The following is a 27,925-nucleotide window of genomic DNA, read 5'->3' as shown; positions in this document are numbered from 1 at the left end:
ACTGTTCCAACTTTGGAAAATAACCTATTGGACAGACATGAAGAGAGTAGCCAAAATGGATAAAAGGGCTTAAAAAAGCTTATGAACATTTTTGCAACAGATGTCACTCAGAGAATTACCCAGTCTCAAACCTGGTGATCATATTCATGTTAAATTGGCTAGAGAAAATGGATGGACAACTCCAGCGGTCATTAAGAAAAATAATTTTATGCCCAGATCATATGTGATTGAGACTGACAACGAAGAGCTCAACAGAAACTGTCGACATCTACAGTTTGTTCCTCAGAAAGAACAATCAACAGAGAAAATCCAGAGATGGCGAATGAAGAACAAGAAGACTCAAAAATTCCAACCCAACCACAGCCAGTCAATACAACTAATGGACAGCCAGATGACCAAGTTGTTATACGTTCGGGTTGTATAATTAGAAAACCGGTACAATTCAGAGACACTTGACAGCCTGATCTATACTAAACTTCAAAGACCGTGTGATAGTGTAACTATTGTATATGGCAGGAATGTAGAACTTAAAGGGGCAGTGTAATGGAATGCTAAACTGTAATATACTGGTGGCACTGTGTGTAAAATACTTGCTTTAAACAAACCTCAGCCATGCCTGGCAGAGCATTGAAGGATCTTATGATGAATACATCAGCTGGTGTAAGCAAGCTCTGTAGCCAGTACAGATCTGGTACAGGAACAGGACCCTTTCTTCTGGGGTGGAATTCTGCAATTCACCCACTCTCAGACCAGGACCTGGGTCACAGCCCCACTCCCCCCCCCGGCTACCAACCGTGGCTAATTCACCAGATCCATGTCGGTTTCCCTTTGGGAGCTTGTGACAGCAGCTGATTAAAATGATTCAAAACCAACTACTTCCGAACAAAGCAGCATTTATTCTTTCATCCAACGGTACGAAGTGTGCAGGGCCAAAGTATAAAACAAAAAGTTCTATGTTCATATTTGCTTATCTAACCTAACCTCTGTGTCCATAGCTCAGGCAGGCCTGGATTGTTATTTCCCATCTCTGAATTGGGCAAACCGCTGCCTGCAGCCTGATCCCTCTCTAGGAGTATGGTTTTCCAGGCTGTCAGTTTTTCCACTGCTGCGTCCTTTGTAGTTCACCCAAACCCCCTCCTTCTTGTATGGGCTTTTATCCCAGGCTCAGCACTGGGACAGGTAACCCATCCTAACCCAGATGGAGCCATATTGGTAGTTTCTCCCCTCACTGCTATCTGAACTCCTCTGAAGCTTTGTACTTGAGGATGTCACTGTACTACCTTTCCTGCTTCTTTCTGTTAAAACCCCTTTCTGCCACCCCTTCCCCCTCCCCGATTTAATTCTCTGCGTTCAGACAGGCAGGGAAACTGAGTCACACAGACTATAAAAAAATAGACATTGTCTCACTTTGTCATGACATGTCGTGCACTTGCGGGACCCAGACTTCCGTGGAGTCTCCATCGACCTCAATGAAGGTGCACTGACAGAAAACTGTTAAAACCCAGCAGAGAATGAGGCCCATGGACTCTTCCAACACATATGGCCGGATCCTTGGCTGGTGTAGTTTGAAGGAGACCCACTCAGTTCAGTGGAGCCATGCTAGTTTGCCCCAGCTGGGAATCTGGTCCATGCTATCTAAATAATTCTGAGAACATGGGTTATGTGTCAGAGGGTTTGTTTAAAACATGGATTAGTGACCAGATGGGTTGTAGCAGCCAGAGCCCGTTGTATAAATACATATGAAGGGAGGGCTTTGAAAGGACTAATATTTAGCTTTTCCGCTAAAACAGATTGTGCTGCTCTGGGAATATCTATGTAGGGAAGTTTCTCCAACGTCATATTTGAAGGAAATTATTGCTAGTGCAAGGCACTAAATTAACAGCCATGGAGACAGAGTTCATCCGACAAAAGGATAGCGCCAGTGGCAGGCCAAGCTTCAGAGTGTCCTTGCCAATGTCCTCAGCCCTGCCCTGGAGGCTCTGAGAGGAGGCCAACTTCTGGGGCCTAGTCACATCTCAGCCTCTTTGCTGACACCGGCACAAGGGGCCCAGCTGTGCCAACAGCTTTTGTGGCACTGATATTAGTCTACTAGACAAGGTGCAGGAAACACGCTGCAGCTTCGGTGCGGTCTCATTTTGGTGGAGGGGCACACCTGCAATTGATCAATTCAATCTGGAGTTCAGGAGTGCTCCTAAATTCGCTGTTGATGCTGAGCGCTCTCATAGCCTTACACACTGAAGTGGCTATCTACCGCCACTAGTTGGCTAGGAGACTCTCCTCCTAGTGAATGATGGTCTGACCTTGGTTACACACATCTCTCGCGTGGATTACAGCAATGCTCTCTACCTGGGTATGAAACTACCAGCCTTTAGGGACCTTCATCTAGTTGAGAATGCTGCAGCGCACCTCAGCCACGCTGGCTAATGTAGGCCCATCAGCCATGTCCTCAGTGCTCTACACTGGCTTCCCAGAGAATGCTGGGTTAAGCCCTTGATCCTTATCTTTAAGGCACTTTGTGGCCTGGACCTAGGTCAGGGGTTCCCAAACTTGGTTCACGGCTTGTTCAGGGTAAGCCCCTGGCAGGTCATGAGACTCTTTGTTTACCCAAGTGCCCGCAGGCATGGCTGCTTGCAGATTAGCCTGCACTGCTTCACATAGCTCCCATTGGCTGGGAACGGCGAACCGCGGCCACTGGGAGCTGCAAGCAGTTGTACCTGTGGACGCATGGGTAAACAAAGTGTCTTGCTAGGGGCTTACTCTGAACAAGCCACGAACCAAGTTTGGGAACCCCTGGCCTAGGGTACCTAGAAGATTGCTTGCAGCTCTGGTATGAGGATTGCGGTCGATGGCTCCCCGCCTCAGGTGCAATAGAATTCTACCACAAGGGTAAAGTTCACTTGTGCAGGAGACGGAGATTTCCCAAGGCCCGTCTGACACCTTGGAACCAACTCCTCCAGGAACTAAGAGCTACCACAAACCTCACCACCTTCAGTTCCAAGGGCAAGGTATGCATCTTTGACCTGCCTAGGCTAACAAACACGGAACAGAATGGATATTTAAAACACAAATCAAGAAAAACACCTTTCGAAACAAACCATTCCACTGAACACACAATTCTTCCCCCGGGGCGAGGATGCGAGAGAATGAACCACTCATGAGTGGGGTTAGCAACGTCACTTAATGTGTGACCAGAAGGCACTGAGATACAGCAATGATGGTGGCAGGATAAGAGCTTCTATAGAATAGAAATGTTCTGAGTCCTCACAGCCCTTTCTGTGGGCCATTATGTGGCAGGGGTACTGGAACAAATTGTATAGTGGGGGTGCTGTAAGCCATTGAACCAAACAGTAAATCTTGTATATAATGGAAACCACTGGAGCACCCCTAGCTCCAGCCCGTATGTCAGATGGTGACTTCAGACACCACCAACCCAAGCCAGACCTGAACAGGTGAAAGGCCCCCACTTTCCTCACCAGTCTTCAAAGGTATCTAATCCCCCTGTTCACCCAGGGCATGTTGTGGATGAATTCTCCTGGTGATAAATGATGCTGCTGCTGGTGAAGTTACTCTTCAACTGTCATTATATCATGACAGATATAATTGGTTGGGGGGGGTTCAGTGAGTCCCCAACCCATCATGGACTGGAGTCACCTATCAGGTCTTATTACCCCTTGTGAGTGATAAGCTTGGAATGAGAGAGAACCAGGGTCTGCAGAGGAGGTCATAGGTCATTCTGGCTCTGTCTGGTTCTTGAGTGAGATGAGCCCAAGCAAAACCCTACAGACAAACATTCAAAGCTGGACTCAAACAGGGTGGTCTGGTTCTGTCTCCACGGCTAGACAAATTCCACCCCCTCCTGGACTATACCAAAGTGTCTCAGTTATGAAGTTAGAAGACATGACATCATGGGAACAAACTCTAATTGGCTGATCATACAGCTGAATGTATTTGTTATAAACAATTCTGCCAGCTCTGCCTCACAGATAACATGTTTACAGTAACAGCAGGTAACTGTAGCTTGCCATGTTTCTCCATCCCTAACTGTGGAATAAAAATCCTCTCCTAATGCTCTTAGAACTACAGGAGACTAAGGGCTTGGCTACACTGGAGAGTTGCAGCACTGGTGATGGCTTTACAGCGCTGCAACTCACACACCGTCCACGCTTGCAAGGCACATCCAGCGCTGTATCTCCCTGGATACAGCACTGGCTCTACTCCACCTCTGCCTGGGGAATAACGACTGCAGTGCTGGTGATGCCGCGCTGTTTCGCCAGTGTGGCCACCAAAAGCACAGGTATTGGCCTCCAGAGGTATTCGGAAGTATCCCAGAATGCCTGTTCAGCCACTCTGCTCATCAGTTTGCACTCTGCTGCCTTGGCCTCAGGTGACCTTCCCTTTAAATGCCCCAGGAATTTTAAAAATCCCCTTCCTGTTTGCTCAGCCAGGTGTGGAGTGCAATCAGTGAATCTTTCCAGGCGACTATGCCTCCATGCGCCAAACGAGCCGCAGCATGGAGTAATGGCGAGTTGCTGGACCTCATCAGTGTTTGGGGGGAGGAAGCTGTGCAGTCCCAGCTGCGCTCCAGCCGTAGGAATTACGATACCTATGGGCAGATATCAAGGGCCATGCTGGAAAGGGGCCATGACTGGGATGCACTGCAGTGCAGGGTTAAAGTGAAGGAGCTGCAGAGTGCCTATTGCAAAGCCCATGAGGGAAACTGCCGCTCTGGTGCTGCCCCCACAACCTGCCATTTTTACAAAGAGCTGGAAGCGATACTTGGGGATGACCCCACTGCCAATCCGAGGACCACAATGGACACTTCAGAGCGGGGGCGGGAGGGTAGATGGAAGTGGAGGAGGGAGGACGAGGAAACCGAGAATGAGGGTACTGGGGTGGGGGGAGACACCCCGGAGTCCCAGGAAGCATGCAGCCAAGAGCTCTTCTCAAGCCAGGAGGAAGGTAGCCAGTCGCAGCAGCCGGTACTTGGTGAAGGACAAGCAGAGGAGTGGGTTCCTGGTAAGCGGCTTTTATTTTCAGGATGGAAATGTTTTGGGAGAGGAGGGAGGTTTAGGGCTGCATGCATGCATGCCTAGATGTGGAATAGCCCATTGATGTGGTCTATCACGTCACAGTAATCGGCCTCGGTAATCTCTTCAAAAGTTTCAGCCAGAGAATGGGCAATGCGCTTGCGCAAGTTTATTGGGAGAGCCATTGTGGTCCTTGTCCCACTCAGGCTAACGTGTCCATGCCACTATGCCGCGAGGGGTGGGGGGACCATTGCTGCACACAGGCAAGCTGCATAGGGGCCAAGGCGGAATCCGCATTGCTGTACAAGACCCTCCCACTCTTCCCAGGTGACCCGCAGCAGCGAGATATCTTCCAGGATCAGCTCCTGTGGAAAATGTTGGGAGACTGTTCAGTGTAGGTGCCCCCTGCAGCTGTTTGCTTTCCCCAATGCACAGAAACCCCAGTACAGCCCAGAAGCACTCAGTCCCCCTTACTCACCATTTCGGGGCTCCTGTGGGTTATGTGTGCTCTCTTTGGTATGGGAAAATTATGCTATTGTGAAGACTGTAAACTCCTTCATTGTTTGGGAATAACTGTCTGATGTGATATAAACAATGCTGCGTCTGTTAACTGTTGCTTTTTTTGCCTTTCTACAAGCAACCTTGAGTTCTCGGATGACTGTGTTATCAACAGCTGAAAGACTTCAAAACCTCCGAAAGAAGCCACTAAAAAGCAAAGACAACCTGCTGCAAGCAGTTATGAATCACTCTGCCAGAGAGAATCAAAAAGTGCAGCATTGGAGGGAAAGGGAAAGCAGGATCTGCCAGAAAAACGCAGTGGCCAGGAAGAAAAGCACAAAGCAGCTGATAAGCATCCTGGCGTGCCAAGCAGACTCTATCCAGGCGCTCGTAGCCATGCAGGCAGAGCACTACCGCACCGTCCCCGCCCCGTCCCGAAGCTCTTTCCCTTGTGCCCTAATGTCAGCTCAAAACTCCCTTCCCCAGTATCCAGATTCTTACCACCACCAGCTGCCTCCCACACCTGTACATTCACCAACCAGCCTTGAGAACTACGACCCTTACCCTCTGCACTCAATCCCCATCACCGTGCAGCATTTTCATCCGGAAGTGCAGCAGTCATTGCACAGCACTCCAGACAGGACATATTCAAACCTGTGACTGTACAGTTCCCCAATGCATCCCCCTGCCCTTTTAGGTTCCCAAAATGTTGTGTGTCTGTCAAAAAAGTTATTTTCTTTTCAATAAATGAATTCTTGGCTTTGAAAACAGTCTTTATTATTGCAGAAAGTCAAAGATACATTAGCCCAGGAAAGAAACAGGCACTGCAAATCAGCTTAGAAAACACAGATTCCTACTAACATTGTAACCACTGCACTTCACTCCCGTGCAAGGCACCAAACATTACTGTTGGTTTTCAGCCTCAAATTCCTCCCTCAAGGCATCCCTAATCCTTGAAGCCCTGTGCTGGGCCTCTCTAGTAGCCCTGCTCTCTGGCTGTGCAAATTCAGCCTCCAGGCATTGAACCTCGGAGGTCCATGCCTGACTGAATGTTTCACCCTTCCCTTCACAAATATTATGGAGGGTACAGCACACGGATATAACCGCAGGGATGCTGCTTTCCCCCAAGTCTAGCTTCCCATACAGAGATCTTCAGCACCCCTTTAAATGGCCAAAAGCACACTCCACAGTCATTCGGCACCGGCTCAGCCTGTAGTTGAACTGGTCCTTGCTCCTGTCAAGCTTCCCTGTATATGGTTTCATGAGCCAAGGCATTAATGGGTAAGCGGGGTCTCCAAGGATCACAATGGGCATTTCAACGTCCCCTACTGTGATCTTCCGGTCTGGGAAAAAAGTCCCAGCCTACAGCTTCCTGAACAGGCCAGAGTTCCGAAAGATGCATGCATCATGCACCTTTTCAGGCCAGCCTGTGTAAATGTCAATGAAACGCCCACGATGATCCACAAGCGCCTGGAGAACCATAGAGAAATACCTCTTCCGATTAACATACTCGGAAGCTGGGTGGGGTGGTGCCAGAATAGGAATATGTGTCCCATCTATCGCCCCTCCACAGTTAGGGAAACCCATTTGTGCAAAGCCATCCACAATGTCCTGCACATTCCCCAGAGTCATGGTTCTTCTTAGCAGGATGCGATTAATGGCCCTGCAAACTTGCATCAAAACGATTCCAACGGTCGACTTTCCCACTCCAAACTGGTTCCCGACCGAATAGTAGCTGTCCGGAGTTGCCAGCTTCCAGATTGCAATAGCCACCCGCTTCTCCACTGGCAGGGCAGCTCTCAATCTCATATCCTTGAGCCGCAGGGTGGGAGCGAGCTCAGCACAGAGTCCCATGAAAGTGGCTTTTCTCATCCGAAAGTTCTGCAGCCACTGCTCGTCATCCCAGACTTCCATGACGATGTGATCCCACCATTCAGTGCTTGTTTCCCGAGCCCAAAAGTGGCATTCCATGGTGCTGAGCATTTCTGTGAATGCCAGTAGCAATTTCGTGTCGTACACGTCAGGCGACTCGCTATCATCGTCGGACTCCTCATCACTTTGGATCTTAAGGAATAGCTCAACTGCCAAATGTGATGTGCTGGCGAGACTCGTCAGCATACTCCTCAGCAGTTCGGGCTCCATTTCTCACAGAAATCGCGCTGCACAGAAACCGTTGAGAGAGTCAAGATGGCGCCAAACGTGCACGGAAAAACAGGGATTGCTGGGATCTGAAGCGATGCATCATGGGGTGTTGGGACAGGAAACAGAATGACCTGCACCCTCCACCTCCTTCCCACAACCCACGGCGCCAAAATGGGATGAGGTGCTCTGTGGGATAGCTGCCCATAATGCACCACTCCCAACAGCACTACAAATGCTGCAAATGTGGCCACACTGCAGTGCTGGTAACTGTCAGTGTGGCCACACTGCAGCGCTTTCCCTACACAGCTGTACAAAGACAGCTGTAACTCCCAGCACTGCACACCTGCAAGTGTAGCCAAGGCCTGAGTCTTGCAAAAGAACTTACCTTTGGCTCATGCATAAAGACATTTCCCTGTAGGGCAATAACACCTTTAGTTGATACGAGCTATAACCTTCCTCATTACCGTCCTCCTCCTCAGTTCATTTGCATACTGCAATCCTATTGGTAACAATTAAGTTAGCTACAAATTAAGTTAGATCTGTGGCACACAGTCAAGCAAAGCCATTATCTAAAGACACCAAATAAAAGTCCATTAACTCAAGCCTTGAAAATCAGTGTTTGGAAGGGGTCCATGAACATCACTTTAACTACAGTGCTGAGATGGGTCTGAGCTGCAGAATTCCAGTCAGGATCCATGTGGGTCCTTGGTTTGTGCTTCACTACTTAAATGGTCTGAATACTCCTGGAGGTGAGCATATTCCAGAGAGATTATCAGAGATGTTTCAAAAGAAGGCCATGGTTCTTGAAACATAAAACATGGCTGACTCTGCTGCAAGTTCATGGGAAAATATTGTCCCTGAAAATGATTTTTAATGGGATGGGATCATTGTGGAATTGTTGGGGTTTTACCTACTCCTAGCCAAATTTGGGAGCCTATACAAAGAGATTTTACAACCAGAGCTATAGAGAGATGCTGGTGGCAACTCAGAGCAACACAATCTTTTTGCTTCTTCCTCTAGGTCCTGGAGCCCGAGGGCAAGGCTCAAGGCAGGTTTCTGGACACTTCAGCTTCCCAGGTAAGGTGCAACATAAAGGACTGGTATTGTTCTGGGAGGAAGATACTGGAGGGGGGTGAAGGGTTAGCTATAGTATGGAGAGGGCTTGGGATGTAGGTTTGGGTTTTTGTTGTTAATTTCATGTAGGTGAAAGGCCATGGCTGGAGACCAAGCTCCTCTGGGTCGCTACATGACAGGTACCGTGTGAGTGGCAGCAGTGTAAACTTCCCTAGCTGTGTTCCTCATTGTCATACTCTGATGAGGGGGCTGAAAAAAGAGGGTCAGGTTCCAAGCAGGACCTGGTTTGGTGTGACACCTGGACCTGGAGGTCTGGAGTGCAAGCTCCTGGACAAACACAGGCTTCTGAGCATGGAACCCTGGCCTCTCAGCATGTAGAATAAAGATCTCTCTCCTGCAACTCAACCTGCCACATCCCTTATCGCTAACTAAGCAAACCTGGACTGCACTTGGCAAGACCTTCTCTGGGAGTATGAAAGGGTTTCTCCGTCTCACTCACGGAGGATCATTCATTCTTTGGCCTCTTTGCTTAGACTGTCAACAAGAGAGTAACTTGGTTGCAGTTTTGCTGGTGGTGTTTGTCCAGCTGTCCTCTGTGGCTTGAGTGTGAGAGTGTAATCCTGGCTCCATTGAAGTCAAGGGGAGTCTTACCATGGGCTTCAGAGAGGCCAGAATTTCACCCAGAGAGTTTGTCGGCATGCAGGGGGGTGTGGACGTGAGGACAGGGATTCCTGATGCTTCTGTCACCTGCTAGACAGTCCGAGGTGTCTCCTCCAGTTGGGATAAGTGGGGTTGGTAGTTTTGATGTGTAGAAACATAAGCCATGGGCTACGCCAGGGATGGGCAAACTATGACCAAATTGGGCCCGTGAGCCGATTTAAGCCAGCCCATGAGCCACACGATGTAGCTCGGCCCCACTCCATTGCTCCAGCCGGGGCACTGGGTTGGGGGCCACACCAGCTCTGGCTGGGGCATTGGGTCAGGACTGCAACACGTGGCTCAGCCCTGCTCCGGCATTCCACCATGCAGCTCGGCCCCGCTCCGGCCAGGGCACTGGGTCAGGACTGCACCACATGACTCGGCCCCACTCCAGCACTCCACCATGCAGCTCAGCCCCACTCTGGCATTCCAGCTGGGGCACAGGGCCGGGGCTGCACCACGCTTGAGATAAGCGCCACTTGGCGCCTGCACCCCGAGCCTCTCCCCACACCCTTGCCCCAGCCCTGATCCTCTTCCCACTCTCCAAACCCCTTGATCCCCGCCCAGAGCACCCTCCTGCACCCCAAACCTCTCATCCCCAGCCCAACCCCTGAGCCCACACCCCCAGCCAGAACTTGCACTCCTTTCCCCACCCCTGCCCCAGCCCTGATCCCCCTCCCACCCTCTGAACTTCTCGGTCCCAGCCCAGAGCACCCTCCTATACCCCAAACTCCTCATCTCCAGCCCCACCTCAGAGCCTGCACCCCACCTGCACCTCAACCCAAACCCCAATTTTGTGAACATTCATGGCCCACCATACAGTTTCTTTTCCCCGATGTGGCCCTCGGCCAAAAAGTTTGCCCACCCCTGGGCTAGACTGAGACCATCTCACTTGTTCTGCCTGTAAAACGGACTGGGTGTGAGCTCCACTCTCCAGATAGGAAAGATGAAAGATTTAACCAGAGATGGGACAGAGCTGCAAAACTGCCATTTGGCTCCAGCCTTTGAACCTGCCCTCACTTCCCCACTAAAGTTTGGAAGTTGGGTTTTGTCTCAGCCCTGAAGTTTGTCTGAGAGGGACTCAGGGTACAGGCAGGTGGCACTGGGGAGACAGGCTGACATAGTACACTGGAGACTGTTTTGATTGCTTCTTGATTAGCGTAGTTAGGAAAGGAAGGTTAGCTACCATATGGTAGCATGCAAGATCTCTTGCCTCTCAGATGGGTACTCTAGTGATGGTCATATTACTGTATGTTATGGATGGGTGGTAGATTTCCCCTGTCGGAATTGCCAACATCTCTGCTAAGGAGGGTCCCAGGTGCTCTGTGATCTCCAGAAAGGGTGGGGATCTCAGTCACATGGGGGTGCCCAGATTAGTCTCATTTCAGCATTCCCAGATGAAGTGAACACAGCCAAAGGATTTTGATTGCAGTGATTTTACCTGCATTTGAGCCTGGAAGAGAATGCAATGCAGATTTGTCCTCTCTGGGTCTGGGTTTGTGGTGAACACAGCATCCTGGAGCCATGAGGATGACTACTGTGTCATGGCACCAGAGGTCTTAGTCAGACCAGTTACTGTGCTGCAGACGTCTTGAAAAATTCCATGACTCCAAAACTTAGGTGGGGCTTGCTGGCTGCTAGCCAAGCCAGCTAGAGAATTAGAGACAGCTGAAGAGCAGCATTCTTGCTTGGTCTTTAAAAGATGAGTGGGGAACACAAAGAGCATATGCATGATTATATCTATGACTGGAAGCACTGGCTAATGGCCTGGAATCTGTTTTGAATTAACTTGTCTCCCACTTGGCAGCATCCCAGCGCGCTGACATGACTCGCCCCCCAGGGCTGGGCTCACGCAGTGCTTGACTCCCGTTACAAAGAGCAGTCTCTGTCAAACCCTTCACTGCAAGATCTCTGCCATTTCAGGAGTGTCTAACCCCAAGTTCCCAGGCACTCACAGAAGACACTGGGTTCCAAGAACTGAAACAATGCAAAGAGGAGATGGAAAAAAGATACATCCATTATCTGGAAGGGAGGCTGTCCGGCGCTGGACCTGACTTGGTCAGGCTTTACCTGGTCCAAAATCTACTGTCAATCTGCAGTCCAGATCTCAGACTCTGAATAAGAATGGGGTGAGAGACACAGAAAATGAGAGGGAGGATGGTCTGATGGTGAAGGCCGTGCCCTGGGACTCCGGATGTCTGCATTCGATTCTTGGCTATGCTACGCCGTTCTATGTGACCTTGGGCAAGTCCTTTTGTCTCACAGAACCCAGTGACCAAATGGGATAATAATGCTTCCTTTGTGTGTTTCACTTGAGCTAGGGCCTGTCTCCTCCTCTGTACAGTGTTAACACAATGGGGCCCTGATCTCGATTTGGGGCCTCGAGGCACTGCTGAAATAAAAATGAAGTGTTCTATTTGTCCAGACGGAGCAAATATTTAAGAGCCAGATCCTCAGCTGGCGCAAACTGACAGAGCTCTGGTGACTCCAGTGATTTCAACAGAATGCTGCCACTTTATACCAGTGGAGAATTTGGCCCTTGAATCTTTAATGAAGAAGAGGCCAGCTGAAAATGTGGCTCATTGTAATAGAACATCTGAAGAGTGGGATGGCCTGGACTAAACAATACCCAAGCACAAGGGAGAACTAGCAATAAAGTGTCACCCATGGACCATCCAGGCCGTGCAGCAAAAGGAACATTTTTCTAACCACCTCTTTGAAAACGAGGCAAGAAGCACCTGTCAGCTCAGAGGGGGTGCAGAGAAGACAACTAGAGAAGCACAGTCCAGTGGACAGGGAATGAGATTACAAATAAGAAAAGCTGGGTTCTGTCCCTGACTCTGGCCTGCTGTATGATAAATGGTCCCTCCTTGCCTCAGTTTCCCCTTCTGTAGAGTGAGGATCTTATTACTGACCTGCCTTTGTTGAGTGCTATAAGATATATGTAGGAAAGGGCCGTTATGAGAGCTAAGTATAATTATCTTGCTTACACTGCTTTAGCGGACTTGCTCCTCATTTACACCAGTACTGGTCAGACCAGAATTGGGTGCATTGAATTTTTAAGTAAGCACGATCATTTGGTACCCAGGGACACAGCATCTGGGAGTCCTACCTAAACACAAACAGATTGGTTACAGATTGTTAGCATCCTTGTTCCCCATTACAGAACCTTGGCCAAACCCACACACTGGGCCCTGGATCTCATCAAACCCACTGGCATTTGATGGCCCTCTACTGAAAATGCTGTCAGGAAAGTCTAATTCCCACAGCTAGCAGCAGGAGCGACCCAGCAGCTCTTAACATCCTGAGCACAGGAGGCAAAAGGGCAGCCCATGAATTATGAAGACGCTAACTAGCATTTTACGGTTCCAAGGCCATCACTCCCAATCAAGTAGTAAATTGGATTTGATCTACAGCCCACATGTAGGCTGCACACAAGGAATTGATTAAAGAGGGAAAGCAGGGCTGCAGAGCCTCTGCAAGGCTCCCTAATGGTGCCGGAATCGCTGTCATTATGCACAAAATCGCTTATGTGTCTATAGCACCTTTCATCCCAGGACACGAGCGAGCAGGGGTGTTCTTGAGGTTGAGGTCCCTTTCCCGGAACACAGGAGATGTGGCTTGAATTCCTGACTCTACCATGACTCGCTCTGTGACATGGGCAAGCTGCAGTGGCCCAGATCCTGAACCACTGTGAGTTAGGTGCCTGAATACCATTGAGGACCTGAGCCTAGGAGCTGGATTTTCCAGATCTCCATACCCAGAAAGTCCCCTTTAGAACAACGAGTAAATCAGCACAACTGCATTAACAGGTGTCCTCTGGTGCACCAGTGAATTTCGCTCCACTGTGTATGTCAGAATTGTGCTCAAGTGTAAATTACAGTGACTGCAGATTTGCACACACAGCCATGGTAACTCTGAGCAAGCTAAAATGTAGGGAGTAACACAGAAAGTGCAGCATACCCTGGGTGGCAAGAGAAATATACGGAGAGCACTGGGACATCAGTGGAGCAAAGGGAGGGCAGTTCCAGCCAAGCAAGGCAGATGGTATGCCAGTCTCCTCCATAGAAGTGGGAACTAAGGGTGTGGGAGATGCTGCAGCACTCCCAGTTTTTGTGCAGGGTCCCAGCCCTGCACCCTGGGATCTGCTATGGCCCCACATACGGAATCCTGGCTGCTGCTGGACCCACGCCCAGGGCTCTGCTCCCAGATCTGAGCTGTCAGAGCACTTCCATTTCCTACCACCATACTAGCAAGGAACCCATGAAAGTTACAACATGTGTCACAGTTCAGCCTCTTGCATATTTTGTTTCCCCTCAGAGTTAGCAAGATATGCTTGCCATGGGGTATTGGAAATGCTTGTGGGAAGCTCTACTGTTCTGGTCAGGTAAGAAATACTATGAGAATAGTAGCTTCTCTTGCAAGGCAAATCTGAACAAACCTGGCCAGTGATCTCCTCACTTCCAAACTTTCTCCTACCGCCCTGCAATGCAGGCTGGGTCATTCAGGCTGACTAATTGGATGGCAAAAAGAATGTGCCAAGAACTGCCCTGTGCAATGTGGGGGTAGAAACTTGTGGGGTGGACACTAGTGCATACAGGTTTCCTGTTAAATTCAGAGAAAGTGAAACCTACAAGATGACTTATACAGGGTTTAGACGAAGGGCCTCGATTATTCTTTCTCTTTTTGTTGGGCTTAACAGCTTTCTTTTCAACATATATGGAAAGTGGAAGTGTCTTACAGCGATAAACCTGCTCCCCCTAACGTGCAAGTTGTCTGGTGATTTTGGAAAGAGGACTTTTCCTCTCAAAAGCTGAAGTGGCAGCTCAGTCCTGGACCTGCCACCGGAATTGCGCTCAGGGCTCTGTTCCTGGCCTTGCATGCCGGGTCCCAGCTGCAAGACCCAAACCTGGGGCTCTGCTCCCGCCCTCAGCTGTGATCTCAGCCTCAGCCCCCTTACTGCTGTCTGCATCCCCCCCGCTCCCGAAGCCAGCTCTGGGGATAGGGGGCACAGACAGGGGTAAAAAGGTATGAGGTAAAAAGTTTGGGGACCACTGGCTTTCAGCACCCCCCACTGTAAAAATTGTTCCAGCGCCAGCATCTCCTCTGAACCTGGCCTGAACAAGGGGAGGAATATTTTCCAGAGGTGAAACCTGTATGAGGAGCCGGGTTGGAGTTGCTCATCAAGCCATTTCTTCCAGGTTGATTTCTAATGGCAATTAAGCCCAACTTTTTCTCTCCATGTATATGGCCCCAGATATCTGATCGGCCCCCAGCCATTAGCGACTTTACCCACACAGTCTCCTCAGGGAAGTGAGAAAGCATGAGACTCATTTTACAGATAGGAAACTGAGGCAGGGATCTATTAAGTAGAGCTGATCAAAGAAAGTTCAGCAAAGCAGTATTCTGTGGGAATTCTGACAATGCTGAAATAGCTCATTAAGATTATTATATATCAGGTACTACTACAAAATAAAAGACACCGACCGAAAAAGAAATTTGGGGGGAATTTTCAGAGAATTAGGAAGTGTTTGGTTTTTGTTCCAATTCATAACCAAAACTCAGAATCCTCTGACAACTGGAACTTCCACCCTCCACTCAGCTCTGATATGAAGAGAATTCCCTGAAGTCACACAGGGAACCTGGAGCAGAGCAAGAAACTGAACTCAGATTTCCTGCCTCCCATTCCGGTGTCTTAGCTACAAGACCACCCATGTCACAACTGTGGTAGCCTCTCCCATGAATGCATTTGGTCAGGGAAGCAAGTTCAGCCAGCTGGATTTGGGAGGAGGGTCACTGCGTTTCGTCCTCTTCCATGTTGGTCAAGATCCAGTATCACAATGTGATGCTGGAATCACGGTGGACTTGTACTATCACAGTGTTCCATCACGGTCATTGTCAAATTAGGACGGCATGTCCCAGCTTCAGTCATTGGCAGGATTATCTAAACAACCCCTGGCACGGCTGAGTTGGCAGGACGCAATCAACTGACTGACCTAATCGACTAAATTCTGCTGTGGCTCTCAGACAGGGCTGCCTCTCAATCCCGGTTACCTGCAGCAGACACTGAATTATTAACCTGACATCTCTGATGAGATTGGGGGGGAGGAGAGGAGAGAGAGAGAGCTGTAGGAAAGATCTCCTCCCTCTTCCCCAAAGTGTGCAAAGCCTCTATTACAGATTCAGTAATAGCAAGGCCCCTGCCTAGCACTCAGTAGGTCAGTACAGCCGCGGCAGGGACCTCTCTTTTCCTTCCCCCTCCAATCCTATTAGTATTAGAGAGTGGATAGAGCTAGAACAGGAAAAAAGCCCATCTTGGAGCAGCACGGCTGACGGCTTGCCTTTTAAATCTTTAATAAGCATTAGCTTTAGCAGCAGCTCCGATATGCTGGTGAAAGGCATAGAAGTGGAAGCCTAACCAGTGTGCCTTGCTGTTTAGCTCCTGAGAATGGGCTGGGGCCAGGTAGCTGGATGTGTGAACAGTAGACAGGAAAGCTCAGTTACTCTCACAAGTGTTTAGGGGGGCTGAGCACAGTATTTCTGCATGGCCGGCAGCTACAATTCCATTTAAACCCTTCCCTTCACGTATCAGCCATGACCTGAATTCAGGGGCCGCGTTTCCCTTCCAGAGCTGACATCACTGCAGCTGCTTTCCGCTGTGCTCCTTGCATGCCTTCTGAGATCATTGCCATCCACCCAGGAATCACAATGACATGACATCAGGGCAATAAAAAGAGGAACTGATTTGCAAAGCTGTTGTTTGGAGATTAATTTTCTAGGGGGTAACCACCCCATTCAATTCCCGTAAGAGTTAGCTGGGCTTCAGTGATATTACCTAGCCCTTTAATGTTTCATTCTATTCTGGATTTGGGACCTCAAACCGTTTAGTTTGCATGCTTGAAATTTATAATGACCCTTTTCATTTGAAACGGAGATTGAGGAACAGATGGTGGCTATGCAAACATTACGAGCCTGCATGGATGATCAGTGACGTGGGAGGCATAAGAGCCATATTTATGGCTTAGGGAGGAGTTCGTAGACAGAGCAAATTAGATTAATTAAAATAGACTCTAAAAGCGCTGCTCTTTGCACCCAGTGTCACTGGCAATAGGTGTTGAGCAAATTTGTACTCTGCTGCCCTCTAATGGATGGATTATTTTATTCCTGCCCATGTCCATACTGGCTCCTACAGGTTGAGCTGAGGCTTAGTCGTCTGCACGTCATACTCGTGATATTCATGCTTCTTACATCTAGAAGTCCTAATTGACTTTTGGAGATAGAGCATTGAGTCCCATCCCATCCTTTCCATTTGCATTTGTGTCTAGCTGGTGCAGATGAGTGTGGAGGATTCCTGGATGTGTCTCCTAAGAGATTTCTGATGTTCTTGACCAAACCCATCCCTCCCTCTCCTAGAGCAGGGCTGGCTGCAGTTCAAGGAATATTCTTCAAGAGATTTTCCATAAAAGGGGAAAGATTCTAATATAGGGCCATTTCCCAAGAACATGCAACTCCCATTGACTTCCATTAGAGAGGGCAAGTGCTCAGGACTGCTCATAGCTGCTAATTAGCTGCTACGTTAGCTTGCCAAGTGGAGGTCTGTTGGATTGGAACTCAAGATCATTGTGAGTCCTATTCTCGATGGACCATATACAGGTGGCATTGAGTGACAGTGAAGTCTATGTGTGGATGTGGCCATAGGTCATTACAGGGTGAGGGTCAGCAGCTGGATTGAACTCTTGTGGGCCTCAGGTATCTGTACTGAAGATGAGCAGTGTGTGCGTGTGTGTGTGTGTGTGTGTGTGCACGCTAGAGCCCTCAGATGGCTGGAATATTTCAGGATCACTCATGTGGGCAAGAGTTCCCTCTGTTGGCTGAGTTAAAGGGACCACTTACTTCCTTCGAGATCTGTTTTGGAGCCAAAGATTATGATCATTGTCCTCCCACTGAGGCTGCATGTGTACAGGTCAGCTGATGGCTTTTGGAGTCTGTATATAGGCAGCCGTGGATTGCTCATACAGCATGCCTCTCTGGGGAGGAAACAGGTCAGATGAATAGCCCAGGTTCCATCCCTGCTGGCACCCAGGATGTCCGTATCTATGTAGCCCTTATTCCTTACCCTTAACACTTGCTTGGGCAAATCTGTTTAGAGCAGATCAAAGGTTTGTTGTCAAGACCTTTCTTATGATGGAAACTGACTTTTTGTTCAAAAGGAAATTTTTCTGTGGAAATTTTCACTTTGGTCAGAATTTTCTATTTTTCATTTTAAAAAATGGAAACCAAAACTGGGAAATGTTTGGTTCCAATTTTCATTTTGATGTAAAATTTGTCATTTTTCACCCTTGATTTTCAGTACTGTGTTCCACTGTGTACTGCATTAACTTGAGTCGGAGTAGAAACGTTACCGCTGTATTTGGCACTTGTGTGACCGCTGCTGGAATCCCGTGTCCAGTTCTGATGCCCACAATTCAAGGGGCATGCTGATAAATTGGAGAGGTGTCAGAGAAGAGCCACAAGTACGATTAAAGGATTAGAAAACATGTCTTATAGTGATAGACACAAGGAGCTCCATCTATTTAACTTAACAAAGAGAAGGTTAAGGGGGGACTTGATCACAGTCTAGACTCTGTAGGTACCAACATGGGGAGCAAATATTTAATAATGGACTCTTCAGTCTTGCAGAGGAAGGTATAACATGATCCAAAGGCTGGAAGTTGAAGCTAGACAAATTCAGGCTGGAAATAAGCATACATTTTTAACAGTGAGAATAGTTAATCATTGGAACAATTCACCAAGAGTCGTGGTGGATTCTCCATCACTGACAATTTTTACATCAAGATTGGATGTTTTTCTAAAAGCTCTGCACTAGGAATTACTGAGAGGCAGTTCTCTGGCCTGTGTTATACAGGAGGTCAGACTAGATGACCGCAATGCTCCTTCTGGCCTTAGAATCTGTGAAACATGCACTGGGGAAATTCTAGTGTGCAGCACATTGGTACGCGTTAGAATTCACACCCCTCCAATGTGCGTTACCGCATCAGGTAGATCAGCCCTTAATGACCTGTCCAAGGTCTTCTCTGGCAAAGCCAATTCCGATCTCCTGAGTTACAGTCTGACTTCTTAACCATCAGATCATTTTTCCATCTGTCTGCCCACTAACTCACTAGGCTGTGGACTCTGGGTGGGGAAGTGGGGAGTGCTTTGGGAGAAAGAGAGATGTTACGGAAAACTAGATCCCATTCTGTCCTACAGCACGTACGCAGCACAAATCACTTCTCCCCATGGCAACTTACTGAGTACTGCTCTGGCTGCGCAGAATGCTCTCTTCAACATCACTTCACCTCATCAGCAAACAGCCAGAGCCTGAGACTCCAGATTTCTTCAGTAATTGAGTCTTAATTTGCTGTTTACAGAAGTCTTTTTTTTTTTTGGCCAATTATCTGGAAAAGGAAAGTGAAGGGAGGCAGGGGCAGGTGGATGGAGCTCCAAAGAGACCTGATGAATGGTGTTGCCACTCACAGGACATTTCTGCTGCAGGCGATGGGGTGGAGAGGTGTCATTCAGAGCCCAAGCTGTGTACATTGAGCAGTGAAGTGATCTGTTTCACACCTGATGGCTTATATTCCAAGCATATCATTTCCTTTGCTACCCATATAGCCCAGGTCTTGTGAACATGTCCCCCCCACACACACAAAAAAAAGGGCAATTAAAATAACCCTCTGTGTTACAAAGAATCAGGCATAAGGAGGGCTCCCCATAGGGGTTCTTTTCAGAAAGCTGGATTGATATTTTTAAGCAGCATTCCCTTAATTATATCACTTGAGCTGGTACTGTGCAGGTCTCTGAAAGATTTAAATATTTTTATTTGATAGTGACGGGGAGATAGTTCAGCTGTTGATTGTGTATTGAGTGGAGATGGTTGGAAATTTTCCAACTAAACTTTTTTCTATCAGAAAATGCTGTTTTGTTGAAATCAAAACTTTCTGCGGGAACATGTTGATTTTGGTGAAACATCATTTAGGAAAACAAATCAAAACCAAGCATGTCAGTGAGGTCATTTCAACCTCATCAGGAGGGGAATGCTTTTATTATTTTGTTTGTTTGTTTGTTTGTTTGTTTCAAAACTACTTTGGGGTTCAAATTTTATTTCATATTATAAATATATTTACTATAAGATAAAATCAACAAACCAAATCCAGAATGGATCATTTACATTTTATCAAAACAAAAAGTTTTGGTAGACACAAAATAATTTTTTTTGGTGGGAAATTATGGAATTTGGGGGTTTTGGTTTGATTTGGAACAAAAATAAAGGTCAAAGAGCCTAGAATTTTTCACAAAATAGAGCGTTACCTCCAAAATTCAGAAGTATGACAGACCTGACGTAAGCTTCATCAGCAGATCAGTAGCATCATGGGGAGGGGAGTGGATTCCACAAGAAAGCTCAGGCAGAAAGGGTGAGGAACTCCAGCCAGGAGAGATCAAAGGGGTGGAATACTCCAGCGGCTCCCATAGACCTCACATCTCTCGCTCTGCAGGCAGTGGGCATCAATGGCCCAGAGAGAGTCCCCTTTCCCCAGGGGAGTTTGTCTGTGGAGTTATAAGAAGGTGCTGCTTAGCATAGTTCAGGCCGCTAGTAGTCTTCTGAGTGCTCCATAACTGACAGCGGCATCTATTGTCTCTCCAGTTCTGTCAGCCCCCTTGACAATAGGCTGCCTAGAGCCTGACAGTGACATATCACACCTGCAATGACTTTGCCAGCTGACAACTGGAGCAGTGCCTCCGGGGAATGTGTCCACTTTAGACCTTGATGGGCAGTGGGGGGCATTGGCAGAGAAGGGGAATGTCCCTCTGCCCAATCCATTCCAGCATGTCTTTGTGCTCCCAGCACTTTTCCCTCAGATGTCAGCTTTATCATATTCATATCCTCTTGTTTTTCTGGAGGGCTTTTTCCTGCTGCAGGGCAGCCCTCCCTAAAGCATCCTCTCTCATCTTCCCCAGTGCATTCTTCTGGGTAATCCCTCTGCCAGCTTTGAAGTTCTAGATAGCAGTATTTGGTATTTATCACTCTCTGTTAAGGTTCCCCTGACCTCCTCATGAGCCAGCCGGATGGGGCACATCTTGGGCTCTACTTTGATGTGGGGAAAGAAGCCTCTCTAAAATGTAACTTTTCCAGAGGAAATAATATTCTCTTCTGCTCATGGCATAGTTCTGATAGGGCTAAGAATGACACCCTTAATGCTGTCTGTGGGCTATGGCTGTGGTCAGTGATTTCATACACAGAATAATCTCTGGCTTTGCTCTAATCCACTGGTTCTCAACCTTATTTGATAGGGCCCCATTTCTTTTTGTCTGTAGTTATGTGCACCCTTCCCTCCAAGTATATATATTGCCACCCCGCTCTGAAGGCAGAGCAGAGAGCAGCAGCTGCTAGCTAGGTGCCCAGCTCTGAAGGCAGAGCAGAGAGCAGCAGCTGCTGCTGCCACCCTGGGGGAGGGAGGAGAGACTGAGCTGCCTCCCAGCGAGGCTATGAGGGTGTGGGGAAGGAAAGCCCAGGTAACAGGGCTCCGGCTGTCCCCTTCATCCCAGCCTCCCGGGTGTGCACAGCCCTTCTGTACGAGCCCCGGCCACCCTGGGCTGATAACCAGAGTTCTTCAAAATAAAAGAAAAAAGCACACAGCTCACACTTGCCTGGACACATTCCCGCATCTCCCTTAGGAGACCCGCCCCATCGTTTGAGAACCACTGATCTAGTCACAAATGCCCAGCTTGTGCCACCTTAACTCACAGGGGACCAGATCCTGACCTCAGTTAAACTGATGTAAATCAAGCACAGTTGTTCATGATTGTCCCCAGTGTAACCAGGCAGGATCTGGGCCGTGGAGTAGTACCTCATTGCTCAAGTAGTCACCTTGGGCCTGACTCTCTTCTGTTTTTACACTGGCATCATGCCTATGATTCCAGTAGAGTTATTCCTGGTTTACCCCCATGTGAGAAGATAATCAGGGCTACAGATGTCAACAGGTTGCCCAAGGTGTGAGGCACTGCTCAAGGCAAATAAGGGTGCTGCTCGCTGGCCCCAAGGGAAAAGGCTATAGGACCTGTCAAGGTTCCTTCCCCACTATGAACTCTGGGGTACAGATGTAGGGACCTGCATGAAAGACCCCCTAAGCTTATTTTTACCAGCTTAGGTTAAAAACTTTCCCAAGGCACAAATTCCACATTGCCTTGAACAGTATGCTGCCACCCCCAAGTGATTTAGACAAAGAATCAGAGAAAGGACCACTTGAAGTCCTATTCCCCCAAAATATTCCCCCAAGTCCTGCACCCCCTTTCCCGGGGAAGGCTTGAGAATAATATCCTCACCAATTGGTACAGGTGAACACAGACTCAAACCCTTGGATCTTAAGAACAATGAAAAATCAATCGAGTTCTTATAAGAAGAATTTTAAATAAAGAAAAGATAAAAGAATCACCTCTGTAAAATCAGGATAATAAGTACTTTACAGAATAACAAAAGATTCAAAAACACAGAGGATTTCCCCTCTAGGCAAAACTTTAAAGTTACAAAAACAGGGATAAATCTCCCTCTTAGCACAGGCAAAATTCACAAGCTAAAACAAAAGATAACCTAATGAATTTCTTTGCTATTACTTACTATTTCTGCAATATTAGATGCTTAGCTTAGATATGGCTTAGGAAGATGTATTTTCCATGCCCTGATTCCTTGTTGACTCCAGGAGACACAGACAAAAAACTTTCCCCTACAGATTTGAAAGTATCTTCTCCCCTTATTGGTCCTTTGGTCAGGTGCCACCTAGGTTATCAGAGCTTCTTAACCCTTTACAGGTATGTAGCGAGGCGGTGGGATACCCCACAGCCCCGCTGAGGGACGAACCTCCCCTACCACCACCGTGGGCAGAGACGCTGGGTTCTGCGCCCGCCCCTCAGAGGTCACGGCGCAGACCCGGAAGTATAAAAGCTCGCCTGCAGAGCTCAGTGGAGGCCCAGCCACTGCAGGGGCCAGACACCTGCGACTGGGCTCCCTCTGGGGAGCCAGCAGCCGGCCGTTGCCAGCCGGAGCTCACACCCGGCCAGCCGAGCCTGCCCCATGCTCACTACCTGGGGGAGGACTTGCTGAGATTACCCCGCTCCAGCTACCCCGAGGGAGGGCTGAGCCTGCCGCTTGCCAGCTACCCCGAGGAGCAGCTGAGCCTACCATCAGCTACTTACCCAGAGGAATCGATGATGTTTGAGACCACTGGTGACGCTACAACGACTCAGGTACCCTACAAGGGGGAGTGTGGAAGTAGCCCGGGGGCAGCCAACCCCAGTCTGGCTACCACACTGCCAGAGCCAATGTCAGTGTGTTGCAGCCAGGATCCCCACTGACAGCAGCGAGTTTCTGCCGCTGCTAGGGCCCCGGGCTGGGACGCAGTGGAGTGGGAGGGCCTGCGTCCCCCTTGCCACCCCTCCAGGGGTGGCAGACTCCCCCTTCCCCTGGCCTGAGGAGGCCGAAACCTATGATTACTGCTAAGCCCTGCCTGAGGGCCTGAGCAATCTGACTCAGCGTTTGGTGCCCACCCCCAATCTAGGGCCGGCTACTCGTACTGCTCAGCCCTGCCTGAGGGCTGGAGCATTCTGACGCAGTTTGTTGCCCGCCCTGACCGAGGGCCTGTGCTGGCTTCGGGCTAGTGACTCAGCCAAGCCCCGGGGCCTGAAACCCCCTAACCGAGTGTGCGTTGTTCCCCCCCACCCCCCGTGACAGCGGAGCCATCGGCCGGCGAACTAGAGTGAAGCGGTGGGTTACCCCACAGCCCCACTGAGGGACGAACCGCGGCCGAGCCGCACTAGACGTACCAGAAGTGGGGACTCTGCCCAGAATGTGGGCACGAGCCCTTGACCCCTGTGAGAAAGAGTCTGGGGAAAGCGATCCCCCACAGGAGACATGGATTTGGCCAAGCTCTTCACCTTTCTGATAGAGAGCCAGGAGCGACAGCAGGCGGCCCAGCTGCAGCAGCAGCAGCAGCAACAGGCCACCCAGCTCCAGCAGCAACAACAGCTTGTCGAGCAGCTGGGTGCCCAGCAGCAGCAGCTGATCCAGGACCTGACGGCACAGAACCAAGAGTGCCAGTGACAATGTCTGCAGCAGCTAGCAACGGTGCTGCCCCGGCCCACAGACCTCCAGCCGGGAGGCCTGGACCTCCAGCCGGGAGGCCCTGGGTTAAGCCCGCCCATAAGACTGACCAAGATGGGCCCACTGGATGACCCAGAAACCTTTTTGGTGATTTTCGAAAGGGTGGCCCAGGTTGCCGGGTGGGCCCCTGACCAGTGGGCCACCCTCCTGGCCCCATACTTGACAGGGACAGCGCAAACAGCATACTGGGGTTTATCCACGGAGGATGCCCGGGACTATACCAGGGTGAAGACGGCGATTTTGGACGCCTTAGACATCAGCCCGGAAACCTTCCGGCAGCGGTTCCGGAGTCTGGCCTACAATGCTGGCACCCACCCCTGGTTGGTGGCTCAGGAGCTGAGAGATCTATGTAAGAGGTGGCTACAGCCCGACAGGCGGAACTCTGAAGAGCTCATGGAGCAAATTGTCCTGGAGCAGTTTCTCCACATCCTCCTGTCGCGGGGAAGGGCCTGGGTCCTCCGTCACTGGCCCCCGAAGGTAGCGGCCGCCGTCACCCTCATGAAGAACTTCCTTGCGGTGGAAACTCCGCTCGGCCAGGCATGCAGGGTCACCCTCTAGGGCTCGAGCGCCCCAACCCCGAAAGATGGGTGAGCACCCGGGCCGAACCACGGACTCCCCCGCGGAGTCAGGAACCCCGGTATAGGCGTCTCGAGGGTCCCCCTCGGCAAACACTTATGGGCCCCAAAACCGGGACTGGCCGCGCCCTTTGGAGTCCCGCTATGAGCCAGAAGGGTGGTTCGAACTGACCTGGACGATCCAAAATCGGGCCCTGTTTCTCCTGTGGGAAGCATGGGCACCTCCAACGGGACTGCACGGAGATGGACTGCAGCTTTGGTCTTGTCTGCACCAGAGAAAACCGTGCCCGACTGCCGCAGGCTGCCAAAGTCACCGTGCCCATAGTCGTCGGGGACTGCCAGACGTGGGCCCTGGTTGACTCTGGCTGTGGGCAGACACTGGTCCGCCGAAGCCTTGGCTTCCCTGAAGATCCTCGACTGGGAACTATCCAGTTACAGTGTATACATGGCGACGTTCGACCTTACACCAGTGCCGAGTCCCACTTACCGTGGATGGAGTCACGCAAACCATCGTGGTTGGCCTGGCCCCACGACTTGCCTACCCCGTGATCTTGAGGCTGGACTGGCCAGAGTTTCCGGGTGTTCTGAGGTCACATCCGCAGGAAAGCCCTGAGGTCACCCCCACCTTGGAGGGAGACTTCCCCGAGGACCTTACAGAGCAGGCTGAAGAGGCGGGGCCTAAGAGCCAGGAAGGCACGTCGGATGACCTCCTGCTGACACCCACTGACAGCCCCACAATTGACACAGGCTTCTGCCAGGACCAGAGGAAGGACATCACCCTGGGCCGGGCGTATGAACAGCTTGCAGCGGTCGACGGTGCCCTGATTGATCCAGCCCGGGCTAAGAGCTGGCCCCATTTCGAGCTACGTCGCGACCGCCTCTATCGGGTGGATCGAGATTCCCGCACTGGGGAGGTCCAGACACAACTGTTGGTGCGTCGGTGCCACCGACGAGCGGTAATGAGACTTGCCCATGACGTCCCAGCGGCCGGGCACTTAGGCCAGGAAAAGACCCTCGCCCGGATTCTGTCCCGGTTTTTCTGGCCCGGGGTGTACCAGAAGGTGTGGAACTATTGTAGCTCCTGTCCGGAGTGCCAGCTGGCCGCTCCCTCACAGATGGCCCCGGCCCCCCTAATACCCATGCCCATCGTGGAGACACCGTTTGAGGGGTAGCGATGGACTTGGTGGGACCCCTCCCAAGAAGCCAGGCCGGGTTTCTATACATCCTGGTCATCGTGGACTATGCCACCCGCTTCCCCAAAGCTGTCCCACTCCGGAGCATCAATGCGAGGACCATTGCCAATGAACTGGTCAAGGTCTTTGCTCGCGTGGGCCTGCCCCGGGAAATCCTCACCGACCAGGGTACCAATTTTACCTCCCGGTTGCTGAGGCACAGGTCTGTGAACTTCTCGGGATTAAGCAGCTGCACACCTCTGTGTACCACCCGCAAACCAACGGCCTGGTGGAGCTGTTCAACCGCACCCTGGAAGACATGCTGCGCAAGTTCTCTCCCGAGAATCTGCACCGATGGGACCAGTTGATCCCACTGTTGCTCCTGGCCTTCCATGAAGTACCCCAAGCCTCCACCAAATTCTCCCCCTTTGAGTTGTTGTATGGCAGGCATCCGAGGGGGCTCCTGGACCTCATGAGGGAGATCTGGGAGCAGACCCCATCACTCACTCAGGGCCTTCTACAGTATGTCCTCCAGCTTCAGGACCGTCTCACCCAAGCCGGAACATTCGCTCGAGAAAATTTGAAGGCGGCGCAGGAAGCTCAGGCCCAGACCTATAACCAAGAGGCCTGGGCTCGCGAGTTCCAACCCAGAGACCAAGTGCTACTTCTTTTGCCCTCCAACGAATCCAAGCTACTGGCCCTGTGGCAGGGGCCCTATGAGGTGGTTCGGAAGGTCGGGCCAGTCACCTATGAGATTAACCAGCCTGACCGCCAGAGGAAAACCCAGAGGTACCATATCAACCTTTTGAAATCCTGGCGAGAACGAGAAGGCCTCCTGATCAATCCCTGTCCACCAGAGCCTGAGTTAGGGCCCCGGGTTACCCCACCTGAGGACCCCACGACACCTTAGCTCAGAGAATCGCTAACTGAGGAGCAATGAAAAGAGACCGGATGCCTCCTGCAGGCATTCTGTAGGACATTCACCGCCCAGCCAGGCTACACGACCCTTGAATACCATACCATTCAGACTGAGCCAGGGGTGGTGATCCGAGAGTCAGCTAGACCCTTACTATATCGGATGTGGCAGGTCATCGAGGAGGAAGTTCGGGCGATGCTAGAGCTGGGCGTTATCGAACTGTCACAGAGTGAATGACGCAGCCCCGTAGTCCTGGTTCCCAAACCGGACGGCACCCAGCGCTTCTGCATCGATTTCCACCGTGTCAATCCTATCTCGAAATTTGACATGTACCCGATACCACAGGTCGATGAGCTGCTGGATCTTTTAGGCAAGGCCCGCTTCTTCATGACCCTCGACCTAAGCAAAGGATACTGGCAAATCCCCTTGATCACGTGTCATGGGAAAAGACCGCATTTGCCACAGCCTCGGGCCTCTACCAGTTCACTCGGATGCCCTTTGGTCTCCATGGTGCCCCTGCAACGTTCCAGCGGCTCATGGATCACCTCCTTCGTCCTCATCAAGAGTACGCAGCTGCATACCTAGATGATGTCGTCATTTACAGCGACCGCTGGGAGAACCACCTGGAGCGAGTGCCTGCGGTCCCTACGGGCCGCAGGATTGACCACCAATCCAAAGAAGTGCCGTATCGGGTGGCAGGAGACCACCTACCTGGGGTACACTATTGGGAAGGGACAAGTGAGACTGCTCATAGGAAAGGTCCAAGCCCTAGCCGTATGTCAACCCCTACTACAAAGCATCAAGTACGCCAATTCCTTGGGCTGGCAGGCTACTACCGGAGGTTCATCCCCGACTTCACCTCCATCGCAGCCCCTTTAACGGGACTCTTCACTAAAACCAGTCCCCGACGGGTGGAGTGGACCCCAGAGTGTGACCGTGCCTTCCGGGCCATCAAAGACTGCCTCTGCTGCGAACCCATCCTGTACAGTCCTGACTTTTCCCGAGGGTTCATCCTCCAAACAGACACCTCCGAGGTGGGACTAGGAGCAGTCCTGTCCCAGGAAGTGGAGGGTGAGGAACATCCTGTTATATATCTCAGCCGGAAGTTATTGCCGCGAGAACGGCACTATACCATGATAGAGAAGGAGGCCTTGGCAGTAAAGTGGGCCTGTGATGTCCTGCTGTATTACCTCCTGGGGGCGCCCTTCTTACTTGTCACTGACCATGCTGCGCTTCAATGGCTAGCTCAAATTAAAAATAATAATATGCGGCTCAGGCGGTGGTATCTGGCACTACAGCTGTATGCTTTTACCATCCGCCATAGGGCCGGTAAGGACCATGCCAACGTGGACTTCTTGTCCCACCTGGGGGAAGTGGATGGGTTTGTCCCCAACGGACTGAAGCCAGCCTTGAGGAGGGGTGGGCGTGTAGTGAGGCGGTAGGATACCCCACAGCCCCGCTGAGGGACGAACCTCCCCTACCACCACTGTGGGCGGAGCCACTGGGTCCTGTGCCCGCCCCTCAGAGGTCATGGCGCAGACCTGGAAGTATGAAAGCTCGCCTGCAGAGCTCAGTGGAGGCCCAGCCACCGCAGGGGCCAGACGTCTGCGACTGGGCTCCCTCTGGGG

At 50.5% G+C, this 27,925-nt stretch overlaps 1 protein-coding gene across 1 annotated transcript in view; it reads left to right on the top strand.

Annotated features, from left to right (window-relative positions):
* Nucleotides 1-27,925, top strand: part of LOC127056494 (BTB/POZ domain-containing protein KCTD8-like) — a 68,355-nt gene that overhangs the window by 15,054 nt on the left and 25,376 nt on the right. Inside the window, exon 2 of the mRNA XM_050964400.1 lies at nucleotides 8,688-8,744. The gene's annotated coding sequence lies outside the window, so the exon portion shown is untranslated. The remainder of the gene's footprint in view (nucleotides 1-8,687; nucleotides 8,745-27,925) is intronic.

This window comes from Gopherus flavomarginatus, chromosome 8, assembly GCF_025201925.1.
Source record: "Gopherus flavomarginatus isolate rGopFla2 chromosome 8, rGopFla2.mat.asm, whole genome shotgun sequence".
NCBI lineage: Eukaryota > Metazoa > Chordata > Testudines > Testudinidae > Gopherus > Gopherus flavomarginatus.
The sequence above is the reverse complement of the archived record's forward strand: the minus strand, read 5'-3'. Positions and strand labels throughout refer to the sequence as shown.